At 38.0% G+C, this 25,424-nt stretch overlaps 2 protein-coding genes across 7 annotated transcripts in view; both read right to left on the bottom strand.

The window, feature by feature from the left end:
* The window catches only part of LOC125100150 (T-cell-specific guanine nucleotide triphosphate-binding protein 2-like), a 267,522-nt gene that overhangs the window by 75,334 nt on the left and 166,764 nt on the right, over nucleotides 1-25,424 (bottom strand). The window lies entirely within an intron of this gene.
* LOC125100147 (T-cell-specific guanine nucleotide triphosphate-binding protein 2-like) overlaps nucleotides 1-25,424 on the bottom strand; it is a 303,876-nt gene that overhangs the window by 241,924 nt on the left and 36,528 nt on the right. The gene's annotated exons all lie outside the window — the stretch shown is intronic.

Below are 25,424 nucleotides of genomic sequence, written 5' to 3'. Positions count from 1 at the left end.
ATCAAGTGTCTGTACTAGAGGGACCATGCCATCCTTACAGGTCCATTTTTGAACCTATGAACCAATATGCACCCCTATTTCCTCCTTTTTACAAAAATGGCAGCATTCCGTACACAACGTCCTGCACCATGAGTTCTTCATTTACTATTTGGTAATTGTTCTAGATGAGCACACTCAAAGCTCCTCCTGTTAAAAATATTTTTATTAATGTCTTTTGAAACGAGTGTCTGTTTTACTGACAAGTAGCTGAAGGAATAAGACCTATGTGTACTATAGCTCAAAAAAGCTGTCATTTTGGGGCGCCTAGGTGGCTCAGTCAGTTAAGCATCTGCCTTCAACTCAGATCATGATCTCAGGGTTCTGGGATTGAGCCCCGAGTAGGGCTTCCTGCTCGGCGGGGAGTCTGCTTCTCCCTCTCCCTTGGCCCCCCACTTGTGTTTGTGCTCTCTAGTGCTGTCTCTCTCTCTCTCTCTCTCAAATAAATAAATTATTTTAAAAAAAAACAGCTGTCATTTTTAAAAAGTGGAAAAAGAAATTGGACGTGCCATCAACCCAGTAAACTCTGGTGGTACCCTGTGAATAGCAACCCCTCCTCCAATATGGAGGTTACACCCTCACAAACACAAGTTTTTGATTGAAGAATGATTAACGTAAGACATTATATTAGTTTTAGGTGCACAACATTGATTCAACAACTCTGTACATTACTCAAATCTTTCCACAAGTAAGTGCAGTCGCCATTTGTCACCTTCCAACATTGTTACAATATTATTGACTACATTCCCCATGTTATACTATTCATCTCTTTGACTTATTATTATAATTGGAAGTTTGTACCTCTTAATCTACTTATTTTACCTTCCCCCCCCACCTCTCCTCTGGCAACTGCCAGTTTCTTCTCTGTATTTAACAATCTGTTTTGTTATTTGTTTGTTTAGATTCCACATATAAGTAAAATTATATATTTGTCTTTTTCTTTTTTGACTTTGTATAATATCTTCTATTTCTATCCATTTTGTCACAAAGGGAAAGCTATCTTTTTATGGGTAAGTCATATTCTATGTGTGTGTGTGTGTATATATATATCCATACATATATGTACATCCTCTATATCTATATGGAATTTGTGTGTGTGTGTATATATATATATATACACACATATATATATGTAATATTTCACGTGTGTGTGTGTATATATCCATGCACATATATTCATCCTATATATCTATTCATCTAGTAATGCACACTTGAATTTTCACCATTGTAAATAATGCTGCAATAAACATAGAGGTGAAGATACCTTTTGAATTTGTATTTTTGTTTTCTTTAGGTCAATGTCCAATAGTGGAATTACTAGATTTTAAAGTATTTCTATTTTTAATCTTTTGAGGAAACTCCATAAAATTTTCCACAGTGGTTGCACTAATTTTCATTCCTGCAACAGGAATGTAATTCCAGTTTTTTTGTAGAGTCTTTAGGGTTGTCTATATATAGTATCATGTCATCTGCACATAATGAAATCTTTACTTCTTCCTGATAATTCCCTTCATTCCACATCCTCACCAACACTTGTTTTTTATCTTTTTGATACTAGCTTTTCTGACCAATGTGAGATGATAATCTCATTGTGTTTTCTTATATACATTTCTCCCATGAGTAGTAATGTTGAAGGTATATTCATATCTGTTCATCTTCTGCATGTTTTGTTAGTCTCTATGTTTTTGAGTTATGTCTATTGAGGTCCTCTGCCCATTTTTCAATTTTGTTTTGTTTATTGGTGTTGAGGTGTATAAGTTCTTTATATATTTCCTGTATTAATCTCTTTTAAATATAACATTTGCAAATGTGTTCTCTCATTTACTGGGCTGCTTTGTTGTTTAGCTTATGGTTTTCTTCACTGTGCAAAACATTTTTATTTTGGTGTAGAACCAATAGTTTTTTGTTTTCTTTTTTTGCTTTAGTTTCCCTTGGCTAGAGAGACATATTCATAAATATGCTGCTGAGGGAAATGTCCAAGAAATTACTGCATATATTTTTAGATGTTTTATGGTTTCATTTCTCATATTTAGGTCTTTAGTCCACTTTGAGTTTATTTTGGGGCATGGTATAAAAAGTTGTCCAGTTTCATTCTTTTATACATAGCTGTGCCATTTCCCCAAAATCATTTGTTGAAAAGACTCTTTTCCTTTTGCTATTCTTGGCTCATTTGTTGTGCATTAATTGAACGTGTATGTGTGGGTTTATTCTGAGCTTTCAAATCTGTTCTGTTGATCTAGTGTCCATTTTTGTTCCAGTACCATACTGTGCTGATTACTGTCGCTTTGTAGTGCAACTTGAAACCTTGCGATACCTTTAGCTTTGTTTTTCTTTTTCGGGACAGTTTTGCTATTGGGGATCTTTTGTGGTTCTCTACAAGTTTTAGACTTGCTTATTTCACTTCTGTGAAATTTACTGTTGTATTCTGATAGGATTGCATTCAAGCTGTACATTGTCATGCATCTTGTGGACATTTTAACAGTAATTGTTTTTCCAATTCATGAGCATGGAATATCATTCCATGGGTTGTTTCATCTTGAATTTCTGTCATCAGTATTTTACAGTTTTTAGAAAATAGATTTCACCTCCTTAGTTAAGTGTATTCCCAGATATTTTACAATAGTTCATGCAATTGTAAATGGGATTGTTTTTGTAATTTCAATGGTATCTGTACATTGTTTTTGTATCCTGTAAATTTACTGAATTCATGGATCCTTCCTAACAGTTTTTTGGTAGAGTCTCTAGGGTTTTCTATATATAGTATCATGTCATCTGCACATAAGGAAATCTTTACTTCTTCCTTACCAATTTGGATGTCTTTTATTCCATTTTCTTTTCTGTTTGTTGTAGCTAGGACTTCCAGTACTATGTTGAATAAAAGTGGTGAGAATAGACAGTCTTAGCGTATTCCTGACCTTAAGGGAAATGCTCTCAGGTTTTTGGAACTGAATAGGATGTTCATTGCAGATTCTTCATCAATGGCCTTTATTATATTGAGATTTGTTTCCCCCAACCTACACTGTTGACGTTTTTTTTATCATGAATAACTCTCATGCTTTGTAAAATGATTTTTCTGTATCTACTGACATGTTCATATTATCCTTTCTCTTATGGATGAGATGTATTACATTGATTTTCTTTGAGTGTTTAGCAAATATATTTGCAAATCAATATTTGCAAATTTAAATATTTGCAAATATTGATTTGCACATATTTATTCGGCATGAGAGAATAAACCCCACTTGATTATGGTGAGTGATTTTTGTAATGTATTGTTGGTTTCAGCTTGCTAATATTTTGTTGAAAATTTTTGATTCTATGTTATTCAGAATTATTAGCCTATAGATCTTTTGTTCTGTAGCACCTTTGTCTAGTTTGACATCAGGGTAATTCTGGATTCATAGAATGAATTTGGAAATTTTCCTTTTTTTTCTTATTTTTTGTGGAATCATTTAAAAAAAAACAGGTATTAACTCTGCTTTAAATGTTTGCTAGAATTCACCTATGGAGCTGTCTGTTCCTGGATTTCTGGTTTTTTGGGAATTTTGATTACTCATTTTATTTCCATGCTGGTAATCTCTCTCTCTTCAGATTTTCTATTTTTTCCTGATTCAGTTTGGAAGGTTACATGTTTCTAGGACTTCATCCATTTCTTTTAGGTTATCCAATTTTTTGGCATATAATTTTTCATAATACTGTCTTACAATCCTCAGTATTCCTGTGGTGTCACTTGTTGTTCCTCCTCTTTCATTTTTGATACTGTTTGTGTGAATCCCCTCCTGCCTTTTGTTTGTTTGTATTTGTTTTTATTTCTTAATCAAATAATTAATTAATTTTTAAATTATGTTCAGTTAGCTGCTGTATAGTACATAATTAGTTCTTGATGTAGTGTTCAATGATTCATTAGGTATGTATAATACCCAGTGCTCATCACAGCGTGTGCCCTCCTCAATACCCATCACCCTGTTACCCCCTGCTCCCCCCTCCTCCCCTCTGAAACCCCAAGATTTTTTTTCTTGGGGTCCATAGTTTCTTATGGTTCTTCTCCCTCTCTGATTTCTCCCCCTTTGGATTTCCCTCCCTTTCCCTATGGTCCTCCATGCTATTGCTTATGTTCCATATATGAGTGAAACCATATGATAATTGTCTTTCTCTGTTTGACTTACTTCACTTAACATAATCCCCTCCAGTTCCAACCATGTCAGTGTAAATGGTGGGTATTCATTGTTTCTGGTGGCTGAGTAATATTCCACTGTGTATAAGTACCACACCTTTATCCATTCATCTGTTGAAAGGCATCTTGGCTCCTTCCACTGTTTGGGTATTGTGGACATTCCTGCTACGAACATGTGTCACTTCTCTTCGTCACATCTGTATCCTTTGGGTAAATACTCAGTAGTGCAATTGTTGGGTTGTAGGGTAGCTCTATTCTTAACATCTTGAGGAACCTCCTTTCTGTCTTCCAAAGTGGCTGTCCCAACTTGCATTCCCACCAAAAGTGCAAGAGGGTTCTGCTTTCTCCACATCCTCGCCAACACGTGTTGTTCCCTGTTTTGTTCATTTTTGTCATTCTAACTGGTGTAAGGTGGTATCTTTTTTTTTTTAAAGATTTCATTTATTTGACAGAGATCACAAGTAGGCAGAGAGGCAGGCAGAGAGAGAGAGAGAGAGTGAGAGAGAGGAAGGGAAGCAGGCTCCCCGCTGAGCAGAGAGCCCGACGTGGGGCTTGATCCCAGGACCCTGAGATCATGACCTGAGCCAAAGGCAGAGGTTTTAACCCACTGAGCCACCCAGGTGCCCTGTAAGGTGGTACCTTATTTTGGTTTTGTTTGTTTTTTGATGAGTCTAGCTAGGGGGTCATCAATTTTATGCGGCTTTATGGCACCAGCTCCTGGTTTCAATGATTTGTACTATTGGTTTTCCAATTTCTATTTCATTTATTTCTGCTCTAATATTTCCTATTTTTCCCCTCCTGTTGGCTTTAGACTTCATTAGTTGTTCCATTTCTAGCTCCTTTATGTGTAAATTTAGGTTTACTTGAGAATTTTCCTGCTTCTTGAGATATAATTCTCGGAACTGCTTTTGTGGCCTACCAAATATTTCGGATCATTGTGTATTTACTTTCATTTGTCTCCATGTTTTGTTTTTTTTTTTTTTAATTTCCTCTTTGTCTTTTGGTTGAACCTTTCATTGTATAGTAATATTAATTAACCTCCATGTACTTGTGCTCTTTCCAGAGTTTTTTCTTGTAGGTGATTTTTAGTTTCATTGCATTGTGGTCAGAACAGATGCATGGTATGTCTTCAATTATTTTTTTTTTAATTTTTAATTTTTTTAGTTTCTTTTCAGTGTAACAAAATTTATATTACAACTTGTTGAGGTTTGTCTTGTGGCCTAATATGTGATTATCCTGGAGAATTTTTCATGCCAAGAACATGAAAAGAATGTGTATGCTGCTGTTTTATGAGAGAATATATCTGTTAGATTTGTCTGGTTCCCTGTGTCTTTAAAAGCTACTATTTTCTTGTTGATTTTGATTTTTGATGATCTGTCCATTGTTGTAAATGGGGTGTTAAATTCACCTACTATTATTGTATTGCTATCAATTAATTCCTGTATGTTTGTTATTAGCTGCTTTATATATTTAGGTTTTCCAAAATAGATGTTAGGTGCATAAATATTTACAGTTCTTATAACTTCTCGTTGGATTATTTTGTTTATGATAATGTAGCATCCTTGTTGGGAAATTTGGGAGGCTCAGTCCGTTAAGCATGTGCCTTCAGCTCAGGTCATGTTCCCAGGGTCATGGGATTGAGCCCCACATTGGGTTCCCTGCTCAGCAGGGAGTTTGCTTCTCCCTCTTCCTCTGCCCATATTTCTCTCTCACTTTCTCTCTTCCAAATAAATAAAGTCTTTAAAAAAATAGCAACCTTCTTTTTCTCTTATTACATTTTTTTAATCTTAAAGTCTATTTTGTATAATATAAGTATTGTTACCCACCTTTCTTTTCACATCCATTTCTATGATAAGTGCTTCTCCATCGTTTCACTTTCATCATGCATGTGTCTTTAGGTAGGAAATGAGTTTCCATAGACAGCATACAGATGAGTTTTGTTTCTCTATCCATCTGCCCCCCTTTGTGTCTACTGATTGGAGCATTTAGTCAATTTATATTCAAAGTAGTTAATGAAACCAGAAGCAAGTTCTTTAGGCACAAAATTCACAATATGTGCAGATTAAACAACATTCTCTTAAAGAACTGAAAGAATTAAACAACATTCTCCTAATGGGCCAAGAGGAATCAAAAGGTAAATAAAAAAGTATCTCGACAAAATAGGGCACACAACATACCAAAATGTATAGGTTACAGCAAAAGCAGTTCAGAGAGAGAAGTTTAGAGTAATAAATCCCTATACCTAGAAAAAAAAAAAGGTAATATCTCAAATAAATAACCTAACTTTACACCTCAAGAAATAGAACAAGAAGAGAAAACTAAGCCAAGAACAAGCAGAAGGAAAAAGATCAATATCAAAACAGAAATAAAGGAATGAAAAACAAAAAGGTAATAGAAAATATTGATGAAACCAAGAGATAGTTTTTTAAAGTGATAAACAAAATGCACAAATCTTTAGCTAGCCAGAAGAAAAAAGAGAAGACACACAAAAATCAAATTGGAAAAAACTGATAAATGAAAATTCAAAGGATCTTATATGTCAACAGATTGGATTACCTAGAAGAAATGCATAAATTCCTAGAAACAGAACTACTAAGACTGACTCAGGGACAATTTTTTTTTTTTCAGGGACAAATTTTTTTAAAGTCTAAATAGATAGATAATGATGGAGATTGAGTCAGTAATCAAGTCTCTCAATAAAAAAGAACCCAGGAATAGATTGCTTCACTGGTAATTCTACCAAACTTTGAAAGAAGAAATAATACCATTTCTTTTTTTTTCCTTTTGTAAGATATTATTTTTTTATTCAACAGAGAAAGAGAGAGATCACAAGTAGGCTGAGAAGCAGGTAGAGAGAGAGGGGGAGGCAGGCTCCCTGCTGTACAGAGAGCCCGATGTGGGGCTCAATCCCAGGACCCCGAGATTACGACCTGAGCTAAAGGCAGAGGCTTAACCCACTGAGCCACCCAGGTGCCCCAAAATTAATACCATTTCTTTTCAATCTCTTCCAGAGAATTGAATACCAGGAAACATATACAAACTTATTTTAAAGGACCAGCATTATTACCCTGGGACTAAAGCCAGACAAAGACAGTAGAAGAAAGAAAAAGTACAAGCCAAAATCCTTAACGAGCATAGATAATCAATTTTTTAAACAAAATGCTAACAAATCTAATTCAACAGCAAATCAAAAGGATCATATAATAATAACAAATGGGGCCTAACCCTGGGATGCAAGCATAATTTCACATGAACAAATCAATATATATAAGACACCACATAAGTCAAATAAGGGTTACAAATCATATGGGTACCTCTGTGGAGGCAAAAAAAAATAAAAATTGAAGAAAATTAAATGCTTTTTCATGATAAAAGTTCTCAACAAGTTGTGCATAGAAAGAAGGTAACCCAACATAATAAAAGCCACATAGGACAAACCCACAGTTAGCATAATATGCAACAGCAAAAATTAGAAATCTTTTCCTCTAAGTTTAGGAATGAGACAAGGATAACTACTCATACCAATTATACTCAAAATAGTACTGGAAGTTCTAGCCATAGCAATGAAATAAACCTACAAGCAAAAAGATAGGAAAGGCATCCAAAACAGAAAGAAAGAAGTAAACCCTAAAGATCCCACCAAAAACTTTTAGAAATAATAAATAAATTTAGTAAAGTTTGAAGAGATAAAATGATTATACAAAAACCCTTTGCATTTCTGTACACTAAAAATCAACTAGCTGAAATACAAATTTAGAAAACAATCCCAGTTACAACTGCATTGAAAAATGAATAAAATACCATTCATAGAAAAATGGATGCAGAAGATGTGGTATATGTATATACCATGGATGGATAGCCATCAGAAGGAAGGGCAAGATGGAGGAGAAGTAGGAGACCCTGTTTCAACCAGTTCCCTGAATTGAGCTAAATATCTACCAGAACACTCTGAACACCCATCAAATCAGCCTGAGATGTAAAAGTATATACTTCTGGATCTCTACTGGAGCAGAGGATCATCAGTGGAGATGTCAATGGAGTGGGAGCACTTGGACTGATATCGGAGGATAAACAGAAGGGGGAGGGAGACACCAGAAGCGACCCACTGAAAAGTAATACCCCAATACGAAAGTGCCCTCTGCTTGGGGACCAGCATTAACTTGGAGTCTAATTAAAAGCACCCAAAAAGAGCAAATGGGCCTTAAGGGGCAATTGGTGGAATCGGGCGGCCACAGACATGGATATAAACCACAGTCCTAGGGTGGCCACAGCCAATGCCCACCCATATCTGAGAAAGCCTGGCAGGGGCTCCAGTTGGTAGCCCCTGAGTCCATGGCTTTCCACTGCTTGCACCATCGTTCAGACTACATGCACCCCTGCCTACACTTGAGAGAGCCTGGCTCAGGCTCCTGCCAGAGGTCCCTGAACCGGGAACCTTCTGTGACCTGCACCAGTGCTGGGTCGTGGGCATGGACCCCAGACAGCAGTCCTGGCAATGGCAGCTGCCAGCATTGGGTTCACCCAGACCAATATTGCTTGCAGGTTTAGTGGCACAGGGGTGCAGAGACAAGCAGAGGTCGCAGGTGACCACTGACACAGTGGCTGGGAGTGAACACCACCTGTGGGAGGCTGTGGTGTTCAGCAGAGTTTGCAGAGGGGGAGTCTCTGTGTTCTAGACCATTCAGACGGGAGGAGACTGAGGCTTCTTCCTGAGGCCAAGGACTAGGTGCAGACAGTTTACTTTGCACTAACTCTCTGAAAAACCACATAAAGCCACTAAAGAACAAAAACTCCAGAGAACAAAAGCCTGAAAAACTGGTTTCCACAGAGCCCAGACTCTTGATAGGGGGCAGGGCAACTCAGCCTAAGGGAGATTGTCTGAAAAATAATGTGGTAGGCCCCTCCCTCAGAAGACAAACCAAAAGAACAAGAGGACAACCACCACATTGTCCCCATAAAACTGTAAAACCCCAACATGGGGGAAAACAGTTTATTAAGCCCCCAGTATGGCCCCAAAACCTGTGTATTTCAATAGCAAAAAAAAAAAAAAAAAGAATCTGATTAAAAGCTTCCTAGAGGATCTGAAGAGATATTTTTCCAAAGGAGATTTGTACAGATGGTCTACAGGTACCATAAAAAGATCCCCAACATCACCATTGTTCAGGAAAATGCAAATCAAAACCACGATGAAATACTGTCTCACACATTTTAGAATGACTACTATCCAAAGGACTAGAAATAATAAGCATCGGCAAGGATGTGGAGAAAAGGGAATTCTTGTGCAGTGTTGGCAGGAATGTGAATTGATGCAGCCACTATGGAAAACATATGAGATTTCCTCAAAAATAGTAAAAATAGAACTAACATATGATAGAGGAACTCCTGTTCTGGATATTCAACCAAAGATAATGAAAAACATTAACTTGAAAAGGCACTTACACACCTCCATGTTCATTGCTCCATTTTTACAATAGCCAAGATATTAAAACAATCTAAGTGTTCATCAATGGCTCAATGGATAAAGAAACTGTGTATATATCTATATAGACATATGTAGATCTATGTAGATCTATATATATATATATATATATATATATATATATATATAGACATATATCTATGTAGACATATATAGATATATAAAGATATAATTTGTGGTATATATAAATGCAGTATATATTTATATGTGTATATGTGTACATACATATCTATATGTGTGTATGTAAATATGTGTACATATATACACACATATATGTATCTATATAGTAGAATACTATTCAGCAATAAAAAATAGTAACTGTCATTATTTGCAACACCATGGTTGGACCTTGGTTGCTTCAACTAAGTGAAATAGGTCAGACAGAGGAAAAAACAAAACAAAACCATGTGATCTCAAGTGATCTAAACAACAAAACAAAACAATTTTTTTTAAAAAGCTCATGAGAACATTATGGAACAGATTGTTGGTTCCTGCTTTGTGAGGCATAAAAGGTTTAATGAAGTCTAATTCTCTAGCTCTCATTTTTTCGCTTTGTTTTGTTGATTAAATTCCACATATGAGTGAAATCACATAGTATTTGTCTTCCTCTGACATATTTTTCTTAGCATGATACTCTCTAGCTCCATCCATGTCATTACAAATGGCAAGATTTCATTCTTTTTATGGCTGGATAATATCCATTGTGAGTTAATTTCATAGTTTGGCTATTGTAGATATTACTGCTTTAAATATAGGTGATTATGTAACCCTTTGATTTAGTATTTTTGTATTCTGTGGGTAAATGCCTAGAAGTACAACTGTGGCTTTATTTTTAACTTTTTGAGGAACCTCCATACTGTTTTCCACAGTGGTTGTACCAGTTTCAATTCCAACCAATAGTGCAGGAGGGTTCCCCTTTCCTGACATCCTCACCAACACCCACTGTTTCTTGTGTTGTTGATTTTAGCCATTCTGACAGGAGTGAGGTGATACTTCATTTTGGCTAGGACTTCCAATTGATTTGTATTTCCCTGATGATGAATGATATTGAGTATCTTTTCACATGTCAATTGGCAATCTGTATTTCTTCTTTGAAAAAATTTCTATTCATGACTTCTGCCCATTTTTAATTAGATTATTGTTTTTTGAGTGTTCAGTTTGATAAGTTCTTTATAGATTTTGGGTATTAACCCTTAATGAAATAAGCTATTAGCAAATATCTTCTCCCATTCTGTAGGTTGCTTTTCATTTTATTTTGTTGAAATCCCAAATGTTGATTTTTCTTTTGTTTCCTTTGCTTCAGGAGACATATTTAGTAAGAAGCTGTTATGGCCAATGTTAAAGTGGTTATTGCCTGTGTTATCATATAGAATTTCTATGGCTCTTACAATTAGGTCTTTCATCTATTTTGAGTTCATATTTGAAAATGGTCCAGTTTCTTTCTTCTATATATTGCTATTCCAGTTTTCCCAACCACATTTTTTGAAGAGACTATCTTTCCCATTAGCAGTTCTCTCCTGCTTTGTCAAAGATTAATTGACTACACAGTTGTGGGTTCACTTTTGTGTTTTCTATTCTGTGTCATTGATCTCCACATCTATTTTTGTGCCAGTACCATACAGTTTGGGGCATTACAGCTTTGTAATATAACTTGAAGTCCAGAATTGTGATGCCTCTTCCAGCTTTGCTTTTCTTTCTCAAGATTACTTTGGATATTTGGGATTTCTTCTAGTTCCATACAAATTTTAGAATTGTTTGTTGTCTCTTTGTGAAAAATGCTCATGGTATTGGATAGGGATTGCATAAAATGTGTCAATTGCTTTGGGTAGTATAGACATTTTAAAAATATTTGTTCTTCTGGTCCCTTAGTATGGAATGTCTTTCCATTTCTTTGTGTCATCTTCAATTTCTTTCATCATTGTTTATAGATTTTAGAGCACAGATCTTACTACTTTGATTAGGTTATTCCTAGGTATCTTGTGGTTTTGGGTGCAATTATGAATGGGATCGATTCTTTGATTTTTCTTTCTACTGCTTCATTATTGGTGGACAGAAATATAACAGATTTCTGTACATTGATTTTGTATCCTGCAGCTTTACTGAATTTGTGTATCAATTCTAATGACTTTTTGATGGAGTCTTTTGGGTTTTCTATATAGAGCATTATGTCTTCTGCAAACAGTGAAAGTTTTACTTCTTCCTTGTTGATATGGGTGCCTTTTGTTTGTCTTTTATGCTGTCTGATTGTTGTGGCTAGGACTGCCAATACTATGTTAATTAACTGGTTAGAGTGGACATCCCTGTTTTGTTCCTGACTGTAGAAGTGAAGCCCTCAGCTCTTCTCCATTGAGATTGATATTAGCAGTGGGTTTTTTATATTTGGCCATTACGTTGCAGAGATATGTTTCCTCTACCTTAGTTTGTTGAGAGTTTTTATTATGTATGGATGTTATACTTTCTTAAGCACTTTTTCTTCAACTATTAAAAGGATTATCATCATTTGTCTTATTAATGTGGTGTATCACATTGATTGATTTGCAAATACTGAACCACACTTGGAACCCAGGAATAGATCCCAGTTGATCATGGTGAATGATTCTTTTAATTTAATTTTGTATTCCACATGATAGTATTATTTGAGGTTGGTTTGATTTGTTGTTAATTCTCCAGTTCATTAAGGTGTAGAGACAGCTGGTGTATTCTGGATTTTTCGATTTTTTTGAGGGAGGCTTGGATGACTATGTATTTCCCCCTTAGGACCGCCTTTGCTGTATCCCATAGGTTTTAGATTGAAGGGTTTTCATTCTCATTGGTTTCCCTGAATTGTTTAAGTTCTTCTTTGATCTCCTGGTTGATCCAAGCATTCTTAAGCAAGGTGGTCTTTAGCTTCCAGCTGTTTGAGTTCCTTCCGAACTTTTCATTGTGATTGAGCTCCAGTTTCAAAGCATTGTGATCTGAGAATATGCATGGAATAATCTCAGTCTTTTGGTATCAGCTGAGACCTAATTTGTGACCCATTATGTAGTCTATTCTGGAGAAGGTTCCATGTGCACTTGAGAAGAATGAGTATTCTGTTGTGTTAGGGTGAAATGTTCTGTATATATCTATGAGGTCCATGAGTCCAATATGTCATTCAATGCTCTTGTTTCTTTACTGATTTTCTGCTTTGATGACCTGTCTATTTCTGAGAGAGGCATGTTAAGATCTCCTACTATTAATGTATTCATATCAATATGACTCTTAATCTTGATTAACAGTTTTCTTATGAAATTGGCTGCTCCCATATTGGGGGCATAGATATTTACAATTGTTAGATCATCTTGGTGGATAGTCCCTTTAAGAATTATGTAATGTACTTCTGTATCTCTGACTACAGTCTTTAGTTTAAAATCTAATTTGTCTGATATGAGAACCACTACCCCGGCCTTCTTTTGAGGCCCATTGGCATGAAAGATGCTTCTCCATCCCTTCACTTTCAGTCTGGGTGTATCTTTGGGTTCAAAATGGGTCTCTTGTAGACAACATATGGATGGGTCCTGTCGTTGTGTCCAATCTGCAACACTGTGTCATTTGATGGGCGTATTTAAGCCATTCACATTGGGAGTGATTATTGATAGATACGTTTTTATTGACATCGTGTTACCTTTGAAGACTTTCTTTCTGTAGATTGTCTCTATATTTCTGTTCAATGCTATTCTGAGGATTTTTCCTCTTTTACAGACACCCACTTAATATTTCCTGCAGTGTCAGCTTGGTGGTCACATACTCTTTTAAGCCTTGCCAGTCTTGCAAACTCTTTATCTCTCCATCCATTTTGAATGTCAGTCTTGCTGGATAAAGTTTCTTGGCTGCATGTTCTCCTCATTTAGTGCCCTGAATATATCTTGCCAGTCCTTTCTGGCCTGCCAGGTTTCTGTGGACAAGTCTGTCGTTTTTCTGATGGGCTTTCCTCTGTAAGTAAGGAGCTTCTTTGTCCTAGCTGCCTTCAAGAGAGCCTGCCTACAATTATAATTCTTCATTCTTCCTATTAGGTGTCTCGAGGTCTTTCAAGAATCTATAATCTTGGGGGTAGACAGTTTTGCCTCTAGTACATGAACGCTGGTTCCATTTGCAAGATTGGGAAATTTTCATGGAGAACTTGTTCCACTATGTCTTCTAGACTTCTTTCTTTCTCCTCCCCTCAGGGATTCCAATAATTCTGACATTGGAACATTTCATGGCATCATTTATTTCCCTGATTCTTTTTTCGTGGCTTCTAAGCTATTTGTTCCAGGCTTCCTCCTATTCCTTTCTCTCTATCTGTTTGCCCTCCAGATCACTAATTCTATCTTCTGTCTCAGTTACCCTAGCTTTTAGAGAATTTAGATTAGATTGGAACTCATTGAGAGCATTGTGAACATCATCTTTGTTGGCTTTCAGATCTGCCCTAACATTGTGTACATCATCCCTGGTGGCTTTCAGTTCTGCCCTAATCATTTCCATTTGGTCATCCATGGCTTTCTCCAACTTAGCTATTGCCTGGATAATTGTTAGCCTGAATTCCCTTTCCGACATATTGTCTATGTCGATAGCCATTAGCTCTGTTGCAGAAGGTCCATCTTCTGTATTTTTCTTCTGTTGGGCATTCCTCCTCCTAGTCATTTTGGTGAGAGATGGCTGAACGTATGTAGCTGGATGTATAGACCGTGGTGCAGTAAAGGTGCACCCTGGAATGCTACTGAGCAATCAGGAGTCCCCACACAAATGAAAGAAAAAAAGAGAAAAAGAAAAGAAACAGAAAAAATAAAAAAAAAAGAGAGAAAGAGACAGACAGGAAAAAAAAAAGAAAGATAAAAGAGAAGGTTCAGCCCAAATGGGCCCAAGGTAAGATTGATGAAGTATACAAACAAAAACAGACAAACAAAAAGACTGATAAAAGTATATGACAAGAGGGGCGCCTGGGTGGCTCAGTGGGTTGAGCCGCTGCCTTCGGCTCAGGTCATGATCCCAGGTCCTGGGTTCGAGCCCCACATCAGGCTTTCTGCTCAGCAGGGAGCCTGCTTCCTCCTCTCTCTCTGCCTGCCTCTCTGCTTACTTGTGATTTCTCTCTGTCGAGTAAATAAATAAAATCTTTTAAAAAAAAAGTATATGACAAGAGAAAAAAACATATATATATGCAAATAAAGGAAGAACCTCGTCAAAAAGAACCTCAATTATAAGATTTATATACTATCAGGACAAACACAAAAACACAGAAACCCTGGCGGACGGAAAAGATGGGAGAGTGGTTATAAAATCTCAGTGTGGGCGAGGAAGGTTGTTTTGATTCTTCCTGGATGTATCTTGATATCTTTGTTAAAGAACTCAACTTTCCTAAGGTAAAGGGGGATTAAAAATTGGTTTACCTATAGGGGTAGCATTGATTGGGGAAAGGGGATTACCTTGAAGTTTAACTCTATATGAATATTAGAAAATAAAAATAAAAAGGAATAAACTAGACTAAACTAAAATTTAGGAAAAAAAAATTTTAAATAGAAATGCAAAAGAAAAACACAGGTGTATGTATCAAAAAGTTCAGGTTAGAAAGTTATTATGGAATTTGATGTACTGGACATCTCACTGTGATGGTAAATAGGTTAAAAAATTATCTATATAAAAAAAGTGAACCAGAATATTGGGAACGAGTTAAAAAAATAGAAGATGTCCTATGAAGTAGTGGTGGCTGTTCTCTTGTAGTCTTTTTCTTTTCCTTTTTATTTCCTTGTTGGTTTCCTGGGGGAGGGGACTGCCACGTGGATTTTGAGTCAATGATGTTCCCTGAGTTAAGTCCTCCCACCCCCCTCAAGGGGGTGGGCTCTGAGGAAACCGGTTTTTTTCAGACTTTTGTTCTCTGGAGGTTTTTATGTTTGTTCAATTTTTTTTTTCTCTCGCCTTGACCGCTTTTGATGGTTTTTGTAGGTTTAGAGGAAAGCAAACTGCACCCTGACCCCCCTCTCAGAGAGAAGCCTCAGTCTGGTCCCCTGTAGGTATTGCAGAGTCCATATAAATTCCCCCTTGGCCACTGGCAGAGCAGGTTCTGAGTCGCGGTCTGTGGAGACGCAGTATCTTCTGCTTATACCCAAAACCATGGCAGTGGTGGCTGTCTCGGCAGCTCCAGGCCATGAGAGAGGTTCCAAGCAGCAATCACACACTGAGATTCAGGCCCGGGCTGGGAGTGCCTGGTCTTTCTGGGTCTAAGAGCGCCAGGCTTGCACGCACCTCTCTCAGGGGAGGTTGTGGGTCATGCACACATCTCAGGCTCTTAGAGCAGGGCGCGGGTCTGGGAGCACCAGGCTGGGCCTTCGTGCACCTCTCTCAGGGAAGGGTGAGGGGCACGTGCGTCTCAGGCTCTGTAGCATGGCTCTCAGCATTCTGCTGGCTGGCGAGTCTCCCAGCCCCTCACAGGAGCTGGGCCCCACGCATTCTTGGGCGCGCTGGTGGTTCATGGACCAAGACCTGGTTTCTCCACCACACTCTCTCTGGCTCAGTGCCAGGGGAGGCTGTCCTGGGTCTGGGGACTTAAGCCCCTGCCCCTAGCTGCCCCAATTCCCACAATCCCCCACCCCCTGCCACTGCAATCCTTTGCTCTCTTTGAGTGCTTTCAACCAGTCTCCAAGTTAATGCTGGTCCCCAGATGCAGGGCACTCTTGTATTAGGGGTATTACTTTCCAATCGGTCACCTGTGGTGGCTCACTCCCCCTTTTGTTTATCTTCCAATATCAGTCCGACGTTCCCACTCCGCTTTACCTGCACACTGGCATCTTCTGCCCCTGTAGAAATCCAGAAGTGTATAATTCTGATCTCAGGCTGATTTCATGGGTGATCAGAGTCCTTTGGTAGATAATCAGCTCACTTTAGGGTACAGGTTGAAACCTCACCTCTTCCTACTTCCCCACCATCTTGTCTCCCCCCTCTTTTTTTTTTTCTTTTTAAGATTTTATTATTTGGGAGCGAGAGCATGAGTGGGGCCAAGGAGGAGTGGAAGGAGAGGGAGAAGCAGAGTTCTTGGGAGGAGGGAGCCCAATTGAAATCATGACCTGAGTCAAAACAGAGAGTCAGATATTTAACTGACCAAACCACCCAGAGTACTCCCATTTTTATTTTTTTATTTTTTATTTTTTTATTTTTTTTACTTTTTTAAATAATTTTTTATAAACATATAATATATTATTAGCCCCAGGGGTAAGGTTCTGTGAATTTCCAGGTTCATACGCTTCACAGCACTCACCATAGCACATACCAACCCAATGTCCATAACCCCACCACCCTCTCCCTACCCCCTCCCCCGGCCACCCTCAGTTTGTTTTGTGAGATTAAGAGGCTCTTATGGTTTGTATCCCTCCTGACACTGTCTTGTTTCATTTATTCTTTTCCAAACCCCCAAGCCCCCCAAGTTGCATCTCTACTTCCTCATATCAGGGAGATCATATGATAGTTGTCTTTCTCCAATTGACTTATTTCTCTAAGCATAATATTCTCTAGCTCCAACTACATCATCACAAATGGCAAGATTCCATTTATTTTGATGGTTGAATAGTATTCCATTATATATATATATATGTATACATGTATATATATGTATATATATATATATATATATATATATATATATATATATATACCACTTCTTCTTTATCCATTCATCTGTTGATGGACATCTAGGTTCTTTCCATAGTTTGGCTATTGTAGACATTGCTGCTATAAATATTCAGGTGAATGTACCCCTTTGGATCACTACGTTTGTATCTTTAGGGTAAATACCCAGTAGAGCAATTGCTCGGTCTAGGGTAGGTTTATTTTCAACTTTTTGAGGAACCTCCATGCTGTTTTCCAGCATGGTTGCACCAGCTTGCTTTCCCACCAAGACTGTAGGAAGGTTCCCCTTCCTCCACATCCTCGCCAGCATCTGTCATTTCCTGACCTGTTAATTTTAGCCATTCTGACTGGTGTGAGGTGGTATCTCATTGTGGTTTTGATTTGTATGTCCCTGATGCTGAGTGATGTGGAGCACTTTTTAATGTGTCTGTTGGCCCTCTGGATGTCTTCTTTACAGAAATGTCTATTCATGTCCCCTGCCCATTTCTTTCTTTCTTTCTTTCTTTTTTTTTTTTTTTTTTTTTTTTTTTTTTTTTTTTTTTTTTTTTTAGAAAGAGAGAGATCACAAGTAGGTAGAGAAGCAGGCAGAGAGAGAGGGGGAAGCAGGCTCCCCGCTGTGCAGAGAGCCTGATGTGGGGCTCGATCCCAGGACCCTGAGATCACGACCTGAGCTGAAGGTAGATGCTCAACCCACTGAGCCACCCAGGCGCCCCTCTGCCCATTTCTTGATCAGATTATTTGTTCTTTGGGTATTGAATTTGATAAGCTCTTTATAGATTTTGGATACTAGCCCTTTATCTGATATGTCATTTGCAAATATCTTCTCCCATTCTATCAGTTGTCTTCTGGTTTTGTTAACTGTTTCCTTTGCTGTTCAAAAGCTTTTGATCTTGATGAAGTTCCAGTAGTTCATTTTTGCCCTTGCTTCCCTTGCCTTTGGCAATGTTCCTAGGAAGAAGTTGCTGCTGCTGAGGTTGAAGAGGTTGCTGCCTGTGTTCTCCTCAAGGATTTTGATGGATTCCTTTCTCACATTGAGGTCCTTCATCCATTTTGAGTCTATTTTGTGTATAGTATTAGAAGTCCTGGCAACAGCAATCAGACAACAAAGAGAATTAAAAGGTATCCAAATTGGCAATGAAGAAGTCAAGCTCTCTTTTCGTAGATAACATGATTCTTTATATGGAAAACCCAAAAGACTCCACTCCCAAACTACTAGAACTCATACAACAATTCCGCAACATGGCAGGATACAAAGTCAATGTAGAAAAATCAGTGGCTTTCTTATACACTAACAATGAAAATACAGAAAGGGAAATTAGAGAATCGATTCCATTTACTATAGCACCAAGAACCATAAGATACCTGGGAATAAACCTAACCAAAGAGTAAAGGATCTTTACTCAAGGAACTACAGAACACTCATGAAAGAAATTGAAGAAGACACAAAAAGATGGAAGACCATTCCATGCTCTTGGATCGGAAGGATAAACATTGTAAAAATTTCTATACTACCTAGAGGAATCTATACTTTTAATGCCATTCCCATCAAACTTCCACTGGTATATTTCAAAGAGGTGGAGCAAATAATCCAAAAATTTGTATGGAATCAGAAGAGACCCCGAATTGCTAAGGAAATGTTGAAAAACAAAAATAAAACTGAGGGCATCATGTTACCTGATTTCAAGCTTTACTACAAAGCGGTGATCACCAAGACAGCATGGTACTGGCATAAAAACAGACACATAGACCAGTGGAACAGAGTAGAGAGCCCAGATATGGACCCTCAACTTTATGGGCAAATAATCTTCGACAAAACAGGAAAAAATATACAGTGGAAAAAAGACAGTCCCCTCAATAAATGATGCTGGGAAAACTGGACAGCTATATGTAGAAGAATGAAACTCGGCCATTCTCTTACACCATACACAAAGATAAACTCAAAATGGTTAAAAGACCTCAATGTGAGACACGAATCCATCAGAATCCTAGAGAAGAATATAGGCAGTAACCTCTTCGATATCAGCCAGAGCAACTTCTTTCAAGATCGTCTCCAAAGGCAAAGGAAACAGAAGCTAAAATGAACTTTTGGAACATCATCAAAATCAAAAGCTTCTGCACAGCAAAGGAAACAGTCAACAAAACAAAGAGGCACCCCATGGAATGGGAGAAGATATTTGCAAATGACAGTACGGACAAAAGGTTGATATCCAGGACCTATAAATAACTCCTCAAACTCAACACAGACAAAACAGACAATCATATAAAAAAATGGGCAGAAGATATGAACAGACACTTCTCCAATGAAGACATACAAATGGCTATCAGACACAGAAAAAATGTTCATCATCAATAACCATCAGGGAGATTCAAATTAAAAAACCACATTGAGATATCACCTTACACCACTTAGAATGGCCAAAATTAGCAAGACAGGAAAAAACGTGTTGGAGGGGATGTGGAGAAAGGGAAACCCTCTTACACTGTTGGTAGGAATGCAAGTTGGTGCAGCCACTTTGGAGAACAGTGTGGAGATTCCTTAAGAAATTAAAAATAGAGCTTCCCTATGACCTTGCAATTGCATTACTGGGTATTTACCCCAAAGATACAGATGTAGTGAAAAGAAGGGCCATCTGTACCACAATGTTCCTAGCAGCAATGGCCACGGTCGCCAAACTGTGGAAAGAACCAAGATGCCCTTCAACGGACGAATGGATAAGGAAGATGTGGTCCATATACACTATGGAGTATTATGCCTCCATCAGAAATAATGAATACCCAACTTTTGTAGCAACATGGAGGGACTGGAAGAGATTATGCTGAGTGAAATAAGTCAAGCAGAGAGAGTCAATTATCATATGGTTTCACTTATTTGTGGAGCATAACAAATAGCATGGAGGACAAGGGGAGTTAGAGAGGAGAAGGGAGTTGAGGGAAATTGGAAGGGGGGGTGAACCATGAGAGACTATGGACTCTGAAAAACAATCTGAGGGTTTTGAAGGGGCAAGGGGTTGGAGGTTGGGGGAACCAGGTGGTGAGTATTGGAGAGGGCACGGACTGCATGGAGTAGTGGGTGTGGTGCAAAAACAATGAATACTGTTATGCTGAAAATAAATTAAAAAAATTAAAAAATAATAAAGAAAAAATATAAAAAGAAAAAAAAATATGTATATATATTATACTGGTGACTAGAACATGTCACCCACTTATTTTTTGGAGTATTTTGGTCTCTTAGAAGAAACTACCTCCCAAAATTTTAATGAATGAAAAAAATATGTGTGGGTAAACACAATGAAGGGATGGAATATGACTATAAAGATGAAAAACAATTTTTTTAAATTTCTAAAATAGGAGTTGATAAGTTGGCGGGAGAATAAAGAAAAAGAAATTGGAGAGAATTTGCTCAGGTTGGAGACTAGAACATAGAAGAACTTTTACCCCAAATTTTTTAGAAGAAAATACCCTATGTGTATAGAAAAAATAAAGTTAAATACAATGAAGGATAAAATATGGCTATAATAATGAAGAGACAGAGAAGATTATTTTTTTTATGAAAGCTATTGTTAAGATAAACTAGTTAAAAAATATTAAAAGAAGAAAGGGTAAAAGTTTAAAAAAATTTAGCAGAAGAAAAAAACATAAAATGAAAAATTTAATTAACTTTCCAAGACTAAGGAATCACGTGGAGAAAGCCATGAATTCCATGCTTTGCTTTCTCCTCCTCTGGAATTCCACAGTTCTCCTTGGTAAGTGAACTTGGTCTTGGCTGGATTTCTTGTTGATCTTCTGGGGGAGGGGCCTGTTGCAGTGATTCTCAAATGTCTTTTCTGGAGGCAGAATTGCACCCGGGCTAAGTAATCCGCTTGGGTTCGCTTTCAGGAGCTTTTGTGCCCTGAACGCTTTCCGTAGAGTACTGGAGGATGGGAATGAAAATGGTGGCCTCACAATCTCTGGCCCAGAGGAGCCCAGAGCTCGGAGCCCCACTTATCAGTGTGCCCTCAGAGAAAAGTGCTCAATCACTCCCATCTCCCTGGCCTCAGGCTGCGATCCAAGCTCACCCAGCCTGTGAACAAGTGTCTCTGTCTCTGGCACACAGCTCTGCCTGGAGTCTCCAAACCCCGCAGATCCCTGAGCTCTTCCAAGGGTGTCTCCCCGGATCTGTGGGGACCCCACTCACAGAGCAGTGACCTGTGGCATGGATTACAGTTCAAGGTAACCCCGAGTTGAGAGCTTACTCCTCAGCTCTGTCTCTGTAGCCAACTTCCCCACACTAATACCTGTGAGCTCTGCGACACTAAGACACCCCCGATCCTTTTGTGACCCCACGGGACCTGAGATTACACTGTCCCTGCGTGGGCTTCACCACGGTTTAGCCTCTGGAGAGATGTCCCTTAGTGGAGCAGACTTTTAAAAGTCCTTATTTAGTGCTCTGTTGCTCTGCCAGGAGCTGTGAGCTGGCCCATCTCCCTGAGGTCTATCTTCCCATCATTTTGGATTCACTTCTTCACCAGTCCTACCTTTCAGAAAGCGGTCAATTTTCTGTTTCTAGAATTGTTGCTCTTCTTCTCTTTGATCTCCTGTTGGATTTATAGGTGTTTGGAATGGTTTGATAAGTTATCTAGCTGATCTCCTGCTCCCTGATGTCATCTCAGCCTGCTACTTCTCTGCCATCTTGACTCCTCCTGGATAAAGTATTCTTGGCTGCATATTTTTCTCATTCATCACCTTGAATATATCATGCCAGTCCTTTGGTCTGCCAGGTCTCTGTGGACATGTCTGCTGCCAGCCTTATGTTCCTACCTTTGTAAGTTAAAGACCTCTCATCCTGATCTGCTTTCAGGGTTTTCAATTTATCTCTGAAATTTGCAAGCTTCATTATCATGTCTAGTTGTTTACATATTTTTATTGATTTAAAGGGAATTCTCTGTGCCTCCAGGACTTGAAGGCCAGTTTCCTTCTCCAGATTAGGGAAGTTCTCAGCTATAATCTATTCAAATAAGCCTTCAGCACCCCTCTTTCCTCTTCCTCTGAGACCTTTCTAGTATGGTTTTTGCTTTATGTTATCACTGATCTCTCAAATCTTCCCTTTGTGACTAGTAGTTTTTTATCTCCCTTTTTCTCAGTTTCCTTATTCTCTGTCATTTTGTCTTCTATATCACTAACTCTTTCTTCTGCCTCATTTATCTTAGCACTTGGAGGCTCCACTTTTTATTGCATTTCAGTAATAGCTATTTTGATTTTGGCCTGATTAGATTTTAGTTCTTTTATTTCTCTGGTAAGGGATTCTTTAGTGTCTTCTATGCTTTTTTCAAGCCCAGCTACCGTCTTTATAATTGTTTTGAATTCTATTTCTGACATCTTACTTATATCCATATAAATTAAATCTCTGTCAGTGAGAACTGCCTCTTGTTCTTTTTTGGGAAGAGTTTTTCCATCTCAAAATTATGTCAAGAAAACAATAGATGAAAGAGAGAGAAAAATGTAAAACTAGTAATAACACAAGAAATATATGCACTAAGGAAATCAGAAGAGAACACAAACTAAAAAAAAAAAGAGAGAGAGAGAGAGACAGAGAGGCACAGAGAAAGAAATAATCAAACAAGAATGAGAACAGAACACAAAATAAACTAGATCCTGGGTGTATTTTGAGCTGTTTGTTTGAGGAAATTATGTCCCAAAACAAGAAAGAAAGAAAAACTTTTATATATATATAAAAAATAAAATTGAATACAATGAAAAGAAACCAAAAATTTATATATATACACACACATATATATATTAATATATATATAATAAATATAAAAATTAAAAAAGACTTAAAAAGGGAATTGATAAAATAAAAAATAGCTGAAAAGGAAAAAATATAAAATTGAAAGACTATCGAATAAGAAAAAAAAGATGAATATTATATACTGTGTTACCCTAGAGTTTAAGTTTTGCAATTCTGTATAATCAGTAAACTAGGTATTAGCCTCATGTTCCTACTGGTCTTCTGGGGCAGGGGCCTGTTGCACTGATTCTCAGGGGTCTTTCCTGGGTTAAATGTACCAGCCACCCTTGCCAGTGTGCTGGATTCAATGCAAGCAGCTGTGGATTGCACTAGGTGGTGCTGTATTGCTACCTGAAGGCTTTCGGTACCAATGGGGAGGATAAAAATGGTAGCACCCCAATCCCTCACCCCAGAGCTGAAAGGTCACACCACACTCACAGAAAGTAGTCAATCACTCTTGTCTCCCTGGTTTCCATCTGAACTCTATGCTCACCCATCCTGTGACAGAACACTGTTTATATCAGGCATGCAACCCTGTTTCAAGTCTCCAAACTTTATCAGATCCTGTGGCATAGGCCCCCACCCCTCCTCAGGGAATAAAGGGGTGTTTGCTGGGCTTCTGCCCTTTGCTTGGCCCCTGCTTGAAGAGTGGTCACCCAACAAAGCAGCAGGTTGTGGTTTATGGCAACACTGTGTACAAAGCCAGCTTCTAAACTCACTGTGTGCAGCAGACTTCCCTACTCTGATGTTTGGGAACTTTGTCACACTCAGGCCCCCCCATTCTTTTTGTGGCCATGGGGATCCTGAGACAATGCTGTCCCACCTGATATTCTGCCCTGCTTCACTAACTGAGCTTTCCAGGAAGGATGTCTCCCACCCACACAGACTTCAAAAGTTCTCATCTTGTGTTTCCACTGCTTAATTACTTTCTGGTAGTCTCCTTAAGCCAGACTCTTCCCCGGTACTTTATCTTCTCATATATATCTCCAGATTCATATCTCTGCACCTCCTACCTTGCAAATGGTTGGTTTCCTATTTGTCGAATTTCAGCAATTCTTTTCTAAGATCTCCAGTTAATTTTGCAAGTGTTCAGAATGATTTGATAACTACCACGCTGAATCCCAGGGACAAGATGAAATTAGACTCCCCTATTCCTCTGCCATCTTAACTCCTCCTTTTTCTCCTAGAGAAAGTTTTCTTAAATGAGATGATACTGGTATAAAGATACCAAGATGGCAGCTGTATAACACAGACTGACCAATGTGATACTTTGACTACATTAAAGTGAAAAGTTTCTCTTCATGAAAACAAATGCAAAAAGAAAGTTTAGAAATCTCCACAAAACTGGAGATTTTTGTATAAATGTAGTCAACTAATGATCAATGGAAGGAAAGTATTTTTAAAAAATTCCAGAACTCACTAAGAAAAACTGAAACAATCCAGCATGGAGGTGGGCAAAAGACATGTAAAGAATGTTCAAAGAAAAAGAAAAATGTACAGAGGAAAATAGAGAAATTACCACAAGTAGTGAGACAAATTCATCTCTGTGCACTATGATCTGACATCGTTAATTAGTTTGCTGCAAAATTTGAAAAGTTGGACAAATTCAGGTATTAGTGAGAATGTATATTGATAGACTCTCTGAAACATGGCTGCTGAGATTGTAAATCAATACATTCTTTTTGAAAAAAAAAAACAGTATGGCTAAATCATAAAATTGCATATTCATGTGCCTCAGGATTCAGCATTTCTATTCCTAACACTATACTTAAGAGTCACTCTGCAAATATGTGCAGAAGGAATGGACATGTGCTCCTAGCAGCAGTCTTCATAATTGTGGAAAAGAGAGGATAGGCATTGACAGAGAACAGATAATTAAGTTTACCTACACAGTGTGGAAAGGACTGAACCACAGATATATGGAGCGTAATTAATCTTTTGGTATAATGTTGACATTACAGATTAATTTATGTAACCTTCTGAATGCTGACAGTTGATGGAAGTGCTCCAGGTCACTAGTCCCTGCTGACATTTCTGAAAGCCAGGGATGAAGAGTTCCTACAATTTTCCTTGGAGACAACCAGGTGGTCATCCAAGGAATGTGAATGGAATTGGCATTGGCCTTTTTACTGGCAATGTGGCATGCTAGAAGGAGATAGATCTTCATAGTTCTAAGAGAATATGATGTTGTGTCCGGAATCCTCTACTCAGTTAAACTATTGAAAGCGATCACAAAACAATGGCATTAATTTGAAAATACAAAGACTAGAAAGTTTACCACACAGAGAACTTTTTTCTCACTCTGAAAATGGATGCAATGTAAATGAACAGGGAACAGGAAATCCAGAAGCACC

Source organism: Lutra lutra, chromosome 5, assembly GCF_902655055.1.
Source record: "Lutra lutra chromosome 5, mLutLut1.2, whole genome shotgun sequence".
Classification (NCBI taxonomy): domain Eukaryota; kingdom Metazoa; phylum Chordata; class Mammalia; order Carnivora; family Mustelidae; genus Lutra; species Lutra lutra.
This window is presented reverse-complemented; position numbering and strand designations above follow the sequence as displayed.